Raw genomic sequence first — 10682 nt, 5'->3', positions numbered from 1 at the left:
AATGTTAATTGTTTTTGTAATGGACAATGTTAAAAATTTTCAAATAATAGAGAAGGATGTAAAATAAATCTCCTTCTCACTACCTAGTCCTACTCTGCAGATTTTTTTAATAGTATTCTTCCAATAAATGTTTTTCACAAATGTTTTGATATGTAAATTATACACACACACATATATAATCTATTTTCCTCCTATGAGATAATTCTATATCTACCACTATCTTACACATCTGTGCACATATATTTGTCTAACTCATCTTAACAACCACATAATATTCTATTTTAGAGATGTACCATAATTTACTTAACCAATCTCATAGTTATAGCCATTTAGCCAAAAGTCCCAAAATAGAAGATAGCTTTGTACATTTCATCGAACTTACTTTAGAATCCTGTATTCTATTATAAATATGAAAAAATATGAAGATACCTCTTACATTATTTGTAGATATTCTTTAAGGATTAGTCACTGATGGGGAAGTGCTATGAAATTATTATTATGCTGCCAATGATTTGATGGCCCCCTCTTTTTCACTCACAAGACAAAATTTTTCATCTTTACACTTTGAAGGTGTATTTTACACTTTTAAAAGCACTGTATACAAATTTTCAGAATAGTATAGTGTTACTCAATCCTTAAAAGAAGAGTAAATACTAGTAAATCTGGTTTATATCTTGGGTTTTGAATAGAATAATCAGGTTTCAAAATGTTCCCCCTTTCTATATAGTCCTTTTATCTTAATTTTGGAAATGATTGTAGGAATTTAATATTAAGTAAAGAAAAGTGTGTCTTACACATGCTTAGAAATTCAGAGAATCTGGACCAGATTTCCCCATGACTGTGAGTTGCTGAGACCCTTGTATTTTCAGATTGGAAGAGCTTATCAAGTATTTATCAAGCATGAAGAGATGCTCTCCTACACACAGACTGATGACAGCTGGGAATTGCAAGGAAAAATAAAATCCCCCAAGCAGTCCTGACATCCCCAGGGAAGGTTACTTTAAAAAGGAAATATGGGGGAGGGAGGGCATCTGGGTGGCTCAGTTGACTGAGAGTCTGACTTCCAGTTAGGTCATGATCTCACCTCCGTGGGCTTGAGCCCTGCGTCGGTCTCTGTGCTGACAGCTCAGAGCCTGGAGCCTGCTTCAGATTCTGTATCCCGCTCTCTCTCTGCCCCTACCCCACCGGCACTCTGTCTGTCTGTCTCTCTCTCAGAAATAAACCTTAAAGAAAGTGAAAAAAAAAGAAAAGAAAAATGGGTTGGCATCAAAATAGTTTTCAGTAATATTAAATACCAGAAGAGAGTTAAGCAATGTTACAATTTTTGAAACTATGTTATTTTTTACTGTGTCATTAATTTTATGAAATGCATTATGAATTCCACACAAGTGAAAAATAACCGAACCTGTTGTTTGAAGTGCTTTGCATTAGCTCACTAAACCATCAAAACAAGGTAGGTGTTATCCCTACTTAACAGATTGGGAAATGAAGGAAAGAGGGATTGTCCAAGATTGCAAAGCCAGGATGTGGTTAAGCCAGGTTGTGGACCTTGACCATGTGAAACAGAACCTGATCTCTTAACTATTACTTTATTTTGACCCATCATAAAAGAAAATGTGGAACTTTCCTCTTGCTAGTGCTATGTACAATCCTGTACCTTCTATATACAGCAAACAGAGGAAGAGCACGTAAAAAGATTTCTGTATAAATAGCTGTTAGGGAAATGCAAATTAAAACCACCATGAACTAGTACTATGCCCTTACCAGAGTGGCTACAATTTAAAAAAAATGATAGCACCAAGTGCCAACAGGGATGTGAGAAACTTGGTTTCATACTTTGCTGGAGGGAATGTAAAGTGGCAGAGTGACCCTGGAAAATACAGTGGTAGTTTCTTTAAAAATATGTAACTGTCATATGACCCAGCAATTGCACTCTTGGGTATTTATCCCAAGGAAATAAAAACTTGCATTCATGCAAAAACCTGTACACAAATGTTTCTATGGCAGCTTTGTTGACGACAGCTAAAAACTGGAAACAGCCCAGATGTCTTTCATCAGGTAAACGGTAAAACAAAGCGTGAAATATCTACACCATGGAATACTGCTCGACAATAAAAAGGAACAAGTTATTGACACATGCAGTAATTTGACTGAATCTCCGGAGAATTATGCTGAGTGAAAAAAAAAAATGATCCCAAAAGGTTACAGACCATGTGATTCCATTTATACAACATTCTTTTTTTTTTTTTTTTTTTTCTTTTTTAGAGAGAGAGAGAGAGCACTGGGGAGGGGCAGAGGGAGAGAGAGAATCCCAAGCAGACTCCATGCCCAGCATGGAACCCAATGCGAGACACGAACTCATGAACCACAAGATCATGACCTGAGCTGAAATCAAGAGTCGGATGCCCAATTGATTGAGCCACCTAGGCACCCCCATATAACATTCTTGAAATGACAGAATTGCCAGGAATTACGGAAGGATTGGGAGTAGGAGAGAAATGGGGCTTGCTAAACAAGGGCAACCTGAGAGGCTCTTCCAGTAATAGAATTGTCCTTGATCGTGGCTCAAATAATGTTAATATGTTGGCTTTATTATTGTTCTGGAGGATGTTCTCTTTTTGGGGATCTGGGTCAAGAGAACGTGGGATCTCCCTGAATCATTTCTTACAACCGCGTGTGAATCTGCAATTTTCCCCAAAGAAAAAGTTTAAATAAGAAACAGGTAATGTGTTCCACTTATGGGGTGAGTCAGTCACAGGGGTGGAAGAGACGGCATAGGGAGAATAGTCAATGGCACTGTGGTAGTGTTGTGTGATGACAGATGGTAACCACGCTTGCGGTGAGCACAGCATAAACTCATCGAATCACTATGTCGTACACCTGAAACTAACGTGATGGTGTTGACTGTCCTTCAATAATTAGAAAAAAAAAAAAAAAGGATTTGATAACATGCCAAAATCCGGGAAACCGTATTTATGTTCAAAGGTAATAAGAAGATAGGCCCAGGTTTACCATTCTAATATCCTTTATGGCTGAGGGGCAGGATAGTGTGGGATGACAGTAGGGCTTGAAGAAATTCTTTAAATTAGAATTGAAAAAAATAGAACTCATAGAAGCAAATGAAAAACCTATTAAAGTGAAAACAACACAATAAAATAAAGCAGTGTTGAGATGAAACAGTGGATATTATGACAATTACCTCGAAAGACCACATCTAAGCGATGGGAAAGCATATTATAGAGAACATTCTCCCCCTCACGTCACTACCTAGATTGATGTTTCATGCTCCCAACTGAGTTCTGTTCCAGTCAAGTCCTTCTTCCATTTTAAAGTTGTTTTGGTTTTATTAGTGCTTCCATATTCACTTCAAATGACCATTAATTGAATTTATGCCTTCTCCATGAGAAGAAGTTGAGTTGGGCTTTATGTTTTTAACGAAGGCTTTGAAGTCCCAGAGTTTATTTTATTTTTTAATATAATCAGCACGATGAAATTAAGTCGAATCTTAACTTTAGAAATATTTTCTTTTTTTTTTTAATTTTTTTTTAACGTTTATTTATTTTTGTGACAGAGAGAGACAGAGCATGAACAGGGGAGGGTCAGAGAGAGAGGGAAACACAGAATCTGAAACAGGCTCCAGGCTCTGAGCAGTCAGCACAGAGCCCGATGGGGGGCTCGAACTCACGGAGCGCGAGATCGTGACCTGAGCCGAAGTCGGATGCTTAACCAACTGAGCCACCCAGGCGCCCCTAGAAATATTTTCTATGGAAATAAGGGAGAAAGAAAAAAAAAATGCCTTTGGAAAGGTTGCATACCCTTCTGTACCGCGCAGAAAATCAAAGCTATTTTGATAAGTTTTAACTGCTCCTCACCCCTCCTTGTTTCACTTTATTCAAAACCAGAATAACTTCCTGTTGCACTGCCAGATGGCCTAAGTGATTTCATCGCGACATCGCCCACGTGTGCTTTAATGAAGTCTAAACAGAACAGTTCACATTTCTGGACTAAATACACACTCTCAAAATGCCTTCTGCTCTAGAATCAAAGAAAGCCTTCCACAACGTTTCCAAGCGTCAGGTCCCTGAAGGCCATTCCCTTTTCCTTTTCCCTTTCTTTGAATCTGGAGCCCTGATTCCTAGCATTGACTTCAGGATGGGAACACTCAAGGAGCTTCCGAAAATACTGCTGCCTGGGCCCTACCCCCGTGGAGGTGAATGGTCAGCTCCAGTGTGGCCCGAGCCTCAGGAGGCTTTAAAGCTCTCAGAAGTTTCGAATGCAGCCTGGGTTGAGAAGCACAAAGTTTCATGCATTTGATCAAATCTAAGGTCAACTTAATTTGCCATTTTTACCAACTCGATTCCTAGCCTAGTGAGACTGCATTTTTCAAAACTGTCACTGGAATTCTAAATCACAGTTTGCATGCAGGTTCTGGGTTCTCTCTTCAGTGATCAGACATCTCAATTTTAAATTAGTATGATAGTTTTCTTGGTCTTGGTAATCATTCCCTGATGGTTATGTATACTAAATCATCACATTGCGCACTTTAAATATACACAGTTTATACTTGTCAATTACTCCTCGGTAAAGTTAAAAAAAAATGAAATACTCCTAAATTTTACTATTTAAAAAAAAATTGGTAAAGTAGATTTTGCAGCTTGAACATTCATATACAAACTGGAAATCTCTGACATGTAGCAAGTTGTAATTTGGCTGAAGCACAAATTGGAATGAGATGGGCTTCTAGGCTGGAAAGCAGGAATATCTATGTCTCAATTCAGTTCATTGGTACTCTGCTTGTTGGGGGTGGGCTCAGTTCATGACTCCTTTGTCTTCCAGATAAAAATGGCTTCAAGGGGCACCGGGGCGTTTCAATCGGTTAAGTGTCTGACTCTTGATTTCAGCTCAGGTCATGAAATTGTTGTGGGATCAAGGTTCGAGTCAAGCTCTGTGCTGAGTGTGGAGCCTGCTTGGGATTCTCTCTCTCTCTCTCTCTCTCTCTCTGCCCCTCCCCCATTCACACTTGTGCGCACGCTCTCTCTCTCTCTCAAAATAAATAAACTTTAAAAACAGATTTTTAAAAACTGGCCTCCACATGAGAAAGAAAATGTTGGTAACAGTGAAAAGAGCAGTCCACTTTTGGTATGATGACATATATCAAAACATTCAATTGTAAAATATGTAAAAATATGTAAAGTGACAAACAGTGACAAACAGTGACAGTTTGTAGTTTGTATAGTAGAGGTGATGCTACCCATTTTCTTCATTTACAATTTTTTGTAATGTTTATTTTATTTTTGAGAGAGAGAGAGAGAGGGAGAGAATGAGCCGGGGAGGGGCAGAGAGAGAGGGAGACATAGGATCCGAAGCAGGCTCCAGGCTCTGAGCTCACAGCGGACAGCCTGATGTGGGGCTCAGACTCACGAACCATGAGATCATGACCTGAGCCAAAGTAGGCGCTTAACTGACTGAGCCATCCAGGTGCGCCTGCCTACTTTCTTTGTAAAAAGCTTTTGACCATATGTGAAAATGAGATGGGAAACATGAATCTGCATTTGTGAGTAGCATTTCTCCAAGCTTCTCATTTCGCTGTGCTAAGGGTATTTCTGCTATTACATATATGTGTTTTTTGCACATAGTGGTTCCTAAACATATTCCAATCATGTATTTGGCATTCAGTTGAAGAAACGCTATTCCTCTGTTGTGGGAGGAAACACTGATAGGGGCTTATTGGGTAACAAAATATCTGTCTTCACTTCCTCATGGATTGTCAAGGGTAATGTTGTTTATATGCAATTTTATCTTTGGAAGTGCTGATTTTAGACCAGAGATCAACAGGCATTTCATGAAAAAAGCCAGATAGTAAATATTTTAGGCTTAGCAGGCAATACAGTCTGGGTCACAATTACTCGTCTGCTGTTATAATGTGAAAGTGGCCATAGACAAACTGTAGATAAATGGGTATGGCTGTGTTCCAATAAAACTTTATTTACAAGAACAGGCAGTGGGCCACATTTTGTCCTTGGGTGCCGGTTTGCCAACTCCTGCTTTAGACGATGACCTTGCATAAAAGGCCACTGACAGGCACCTGCAGAATCATCCAGGTGAGTTCTGACAGGCAGACCTGTACAGGGTTGGTTTTAGCACTCTAAGGCTCCCTGTCTTTGAGATCTTTGTATCGAGCGAGGTGAAAGCCCTCATTCTCCCTGAGGCTAGCTGTCTTTGTGAGTAACTGCAGAAACATGCTCAAACATACTCCTACACAGATACACCCACGTACATCCCCTCACACACATTCACACATTCTCCCAAGGACAAACAATTCTCAGAGACAGACAATAGTCTACATCCACATTAAGGGAAAGAAACAGTTTCCTAGAGGCAACGAAATCTGTGCAAACTGTCCCCGCTACAATGGGGAGCACATTCTAAATTATACCCCAGAGCGATTTTAATCCGTTTCTTCTCATTTTCTTCCTCTGGGTCATGCAAGGGGTTAGCTGGGCCTAGGAAATAACAGTTTCTTATGATGTCTTTCCAAACAATACAGTCTTCAACCCCCTGGCTAATTGGACAACTACCTGGGTTTTGAAATTACGTTGTTTTTTTTTTTTCTTTACTGTGTACAAAGCTGTGCTCTCTGCTAGTTATCTCTGGAGAAGAGGAACCATAGACAAATTTATTTTGCTACCCTCATCTCCTTCCATGATGAGCCCCTAGAGGTCATAGCAGCAAGTGCATGTGGTTCTTCCAGGTACACCTGAGAACTGGGGGGTTGGTGAAGCTATTAACAGATCTTTCTGAGGAATGCCAAGGGCTTGCTGTGTTGATGTTACAGGAGAATAGGGAGGATCCCTATCTCTGGGACAATGCCTGTGACTCCTTCCAGAAGGCTTTCTTCATGGGGACAGTATGGAGTCCTTCACAGTACCTCACACAGAAGGAACACCCTATCCTCTGTACAGTCCTTCACTTTTACAGAAATCTGCTAAAAATATCTATATTCCCTCAGCCACACACAACCTCATCACCACATAGATATTTTCTTCTATATATTCAACTATATTTGAATGTTCTTGCAGCCTGATGCTGTGCACAGAACCTCTTCATCAATTGTGCGTTTGCTTCAAACAAGAGTATTTTTTTTAGACTACCAATGTATTTAATAAATGCTTCCAAGCATTAGTCTGTGGACGACCATGTGTGTTTTCCGTGTCCGCTAAAGACCAAGGGGAAAGGCCTGAGTTTCAAAGACAGTGGAAGAGACTAAGATCAGATTTTCTCTGTTTTCACTTTTTAAATCAAATAGTATTACTTCAATCTAAAATTAATACATGGGATGCCTGGGTGGCTCAGTCGGTTAAGCGCCCAACTTCAGCTCAGATCACGATCTCACAGTTCGTGGGTTCGAGCCCCGCGTCAGGCTCTGTGCTCAGAGCCTGGAGCCTGCTTTGGATTCTGTGTCTCCCTCTCTCTCTGCCCCTCCCCTGCTCATGCTCTGTCTCTCTGTCTCTCAAAAATGAATACAAAAATTAAAAAATAAAATTAAAAAAATAAAATTAATACATATCTATTACGAAATCCTATAACGTTACAAAAATACAAAACGCAGAAAATAGTAGCTCTGTTGCCCCTTAATCCTACCCCCCCTCCCCAAAAAAAGTCAGTACTGATGGTGAATATTCTTTCCAACTATAACTTGTTTTATTTGGTTTTCACTTGTTAACATTTCACGGATGCTATGGCAGATGATATTAAGTTCGTATATATTTGATGCTCCTTTCTAAGGTGGTGTTCCCTGTGCAAAGACAATAAATTTTGTTTTCGGTAATCTCAGGCAGAGCCGTTGACTAACTTTGGCCAATGAAATGGGAGCATACGGGGTATATATCATTTTCAAGCAAAAGCTTTAGAAGCTAGCTTGTATTTTTGTCACGTTTCTCTCTCCTTTTTTATTTTTTTAATTTTTTAATTTTTTTTCGATATATGAAGTTTATTGTCAAATTGGTTTCCATACAACACCCAGTGCTCATCCCAAAAGGTGTCACGTTTCTCTTTACCCTCTTCCCTGAGATCAGAACATTTTATGTAGAGGCTGTTCCATCACGTTGAGTTCTAGAGTTAAGACGATGTAGAGAAAATGGCGTAGAGCTGATTCGCAGTGGATATATGAAGCGAGCAAGAAAAACTTTGAGATTTGGGACTCATTTGTTACCCTAGCTGAAACCTGTCCTCCCCTGACTGACACACTTATTTGCACTTAAACACATATGGCCCTACACATTTTTTGTAAGCAGGTGCATGCATGGTGTTGCATCCTTTGGATCGACCATATTGTATTTAATCTATCTCTACTTATAGACATGCAACCTATTCCCATTTTGACAATCTCAAATGAGAACATTTTTATATATGTATTTCATAACTGGCCTTCTATCTGAAGTATCTTTGATTACTAACAGTTTGCCATTTGTTTCTGTTGCATTTTCTAGTTACATAATTTATCAATTCTAGCATTGGGATTTTTACCCACTCTTCTCTTATATTTGTGCCTTTCATTTCATTCCCTTGTCAAAATGCTTAGACTAGAATTTCTAGAAAAATATAAAATATAGCTGAGGGAATAGGCCACTTACCTTATCGCACTCCCGTCTTTAATGAAGATAACCACCAGTGCTTCACTAGATCATGACAGCAGTTATCACGTTGAAGAAGTAAGTTTCTAATTATACTTCCCTAAGAGATGTTTTTAAAGTTGATTTAGAGAGAGACAGAGCATGCACGGAGTGGGGAGGGGGAGAGAGAGGGGGAGGGAGAGAGAGAAACCCAAGCAGGCTCTGCGCTGTCAGCTCAGAGCCCCACGCGAGGCTCAGAATCACAAACCATGAGATCATGACCGGAGCCCAAATCAAGAGTCGGACGCTTAACAGACTGAGCCACCCAGGTGCCCCTCCCTAAGAGATTTTTTTTTGATAGTTCATGGAATTAAATTGTTATTTTGAGATTAGTAGGAATTCTGCATGCAGTTATAAGAAGTTATACAGAGGGATTCACTGTACCCTTTTCCCAGTGTCCCCAATAATAACATTTTGCAACACTAGCACAAGGTCACAACCAGGCTATGTGCATTGATACGGTTAAGATATCAGCCACATCCTCTTTTCCTTTTGGTGTCTGCAGGGTCTATAGTGATACCATCTGCTTCTTTCCTGATATTTGTAATTTATATCTTCTCACTTTTTTTCTTTGTCCGCTCTGCTGAACGTTTGCTAATTATATTGATCTTTCAAAGAAACCACTAATTTGTTTCATTGATTTTTCTCTTTGGTTTTTCTGTTTCAATCTCATTGGTGTCTGCTCCTGCCTTCATTAGTTCCTTCCTTCTGCTTGTTTGTGTTTATTTTGAGCTTCTCTTTCTAGGTTTTTGAGGTGGGAGCTTAGATTATTGATTTGAGAATTTTTCTCTGTTGTAATATGTACATTTTTAGTGCTATACTTCTTCCTTTTCAGCACAGCTTTACCTCTGTCCTACAAATTTTGGTATGTTGTACAGCTGATCCTTAAACAACCCTGGGATGAGGTGCCTACCCCGCAGAGTCAAAAATCCGTGTTTAACTTTCGAGTCCTCCAAAACTTAACTAATAGCCTACTGTCGACTGGAATAACATAAACAATTGGTTAACACATATTTTGTGTGTTAGATGTATCATATACTGTATTTTTAAAATAAAGTAAGCTGGACAAAGGAAAATGTTATTAAGAAAATCATAAGAAAAAGAAAATATGTTTATGATACTATACTGCATTTATTAAAAAAATCTGCATATAAGTGGGCCCATCCATTTCTTTTTTTTAAAGTATAATTTATTGTCAAACTGGCTTCCATACAACACCAGTGCTCATCCCAACAGGTGCCCTCCTCAGTGTCCATCACCGACTTTCTCTTCTCCCCCACCCCCCATCCACCCTCAGTTTGTTCTCTGTATTTAAGAGTCTCTTATGGTTTGCCTCCCTCCCTCTCTTGTTTCATCTCATTTCTTACCCATGTTGTTAGAGGATTGAATGTATTTTCATTTTCCTCCACTGAAATGTATTTTTAAATTTCCTTCAAGACATTTGCCTGGATTCATGCATTATGTAGAAACGTGCTGTGTGCTTTCCAAGTGTTTGGGTTTCTTGTGATGTTTCTATTATTGGTTTCTAGTTTGATTCCATTATGATCAACATACTCTGTATAATTTCAATTTTTTATAATTTGTTGAGGTTTGTTTTGTGGCCCAGGATGGGTTCCGTTTTGATGTATATTCTGCGAGCACTTGCACAGAATGTTTATTTGCTGTGTTTTCATGAAGTTTTTCCACACATTGACTCAACCCTGTTGGTCGATGGCAGTGTGAAGTTCTCTATACCCTTGCCGATTAGTGTAGTTGTTCTAACGAGTATTGAGTGTGTATTTGATGTCTCCAACAAAATTGTGTGTTTATTTCTCTGTTCATTTCTGTCCATTTTTGCTTCACATATTTTGCAGCTCTGTCCTTTGGTCCATACATATTAGGCCTTCACTGATACCTCCAGGCTGGGACTGGTAAAAGAATTCCTTGTTCCTGCTCCCCCCACGCTTCCCATAGGCACCACATCCCGATAGCTTCATTACCACTGGGAAGTGGTGGAAGCCCTGACTTTCT

Source organism: Lynx rufus, unplaced genomic scaffold, assembly GCF_022079265.1.
Source record: "Lynx rufus isolate CCGP_SWC_20201006 ecotype Redwood Valley unplaced genomic scaffold, mLynRuf1.p SCAF_7, whole genome shotgun sequence".
Lineage (NCBI taxonomy): Eukaryota > Metazoa > Chordata > Mammalia > Carnivora > Felidae > Lynx > Lynx rufus.
Note: the sequence above shows the minus strand (reverse complement) of the source record.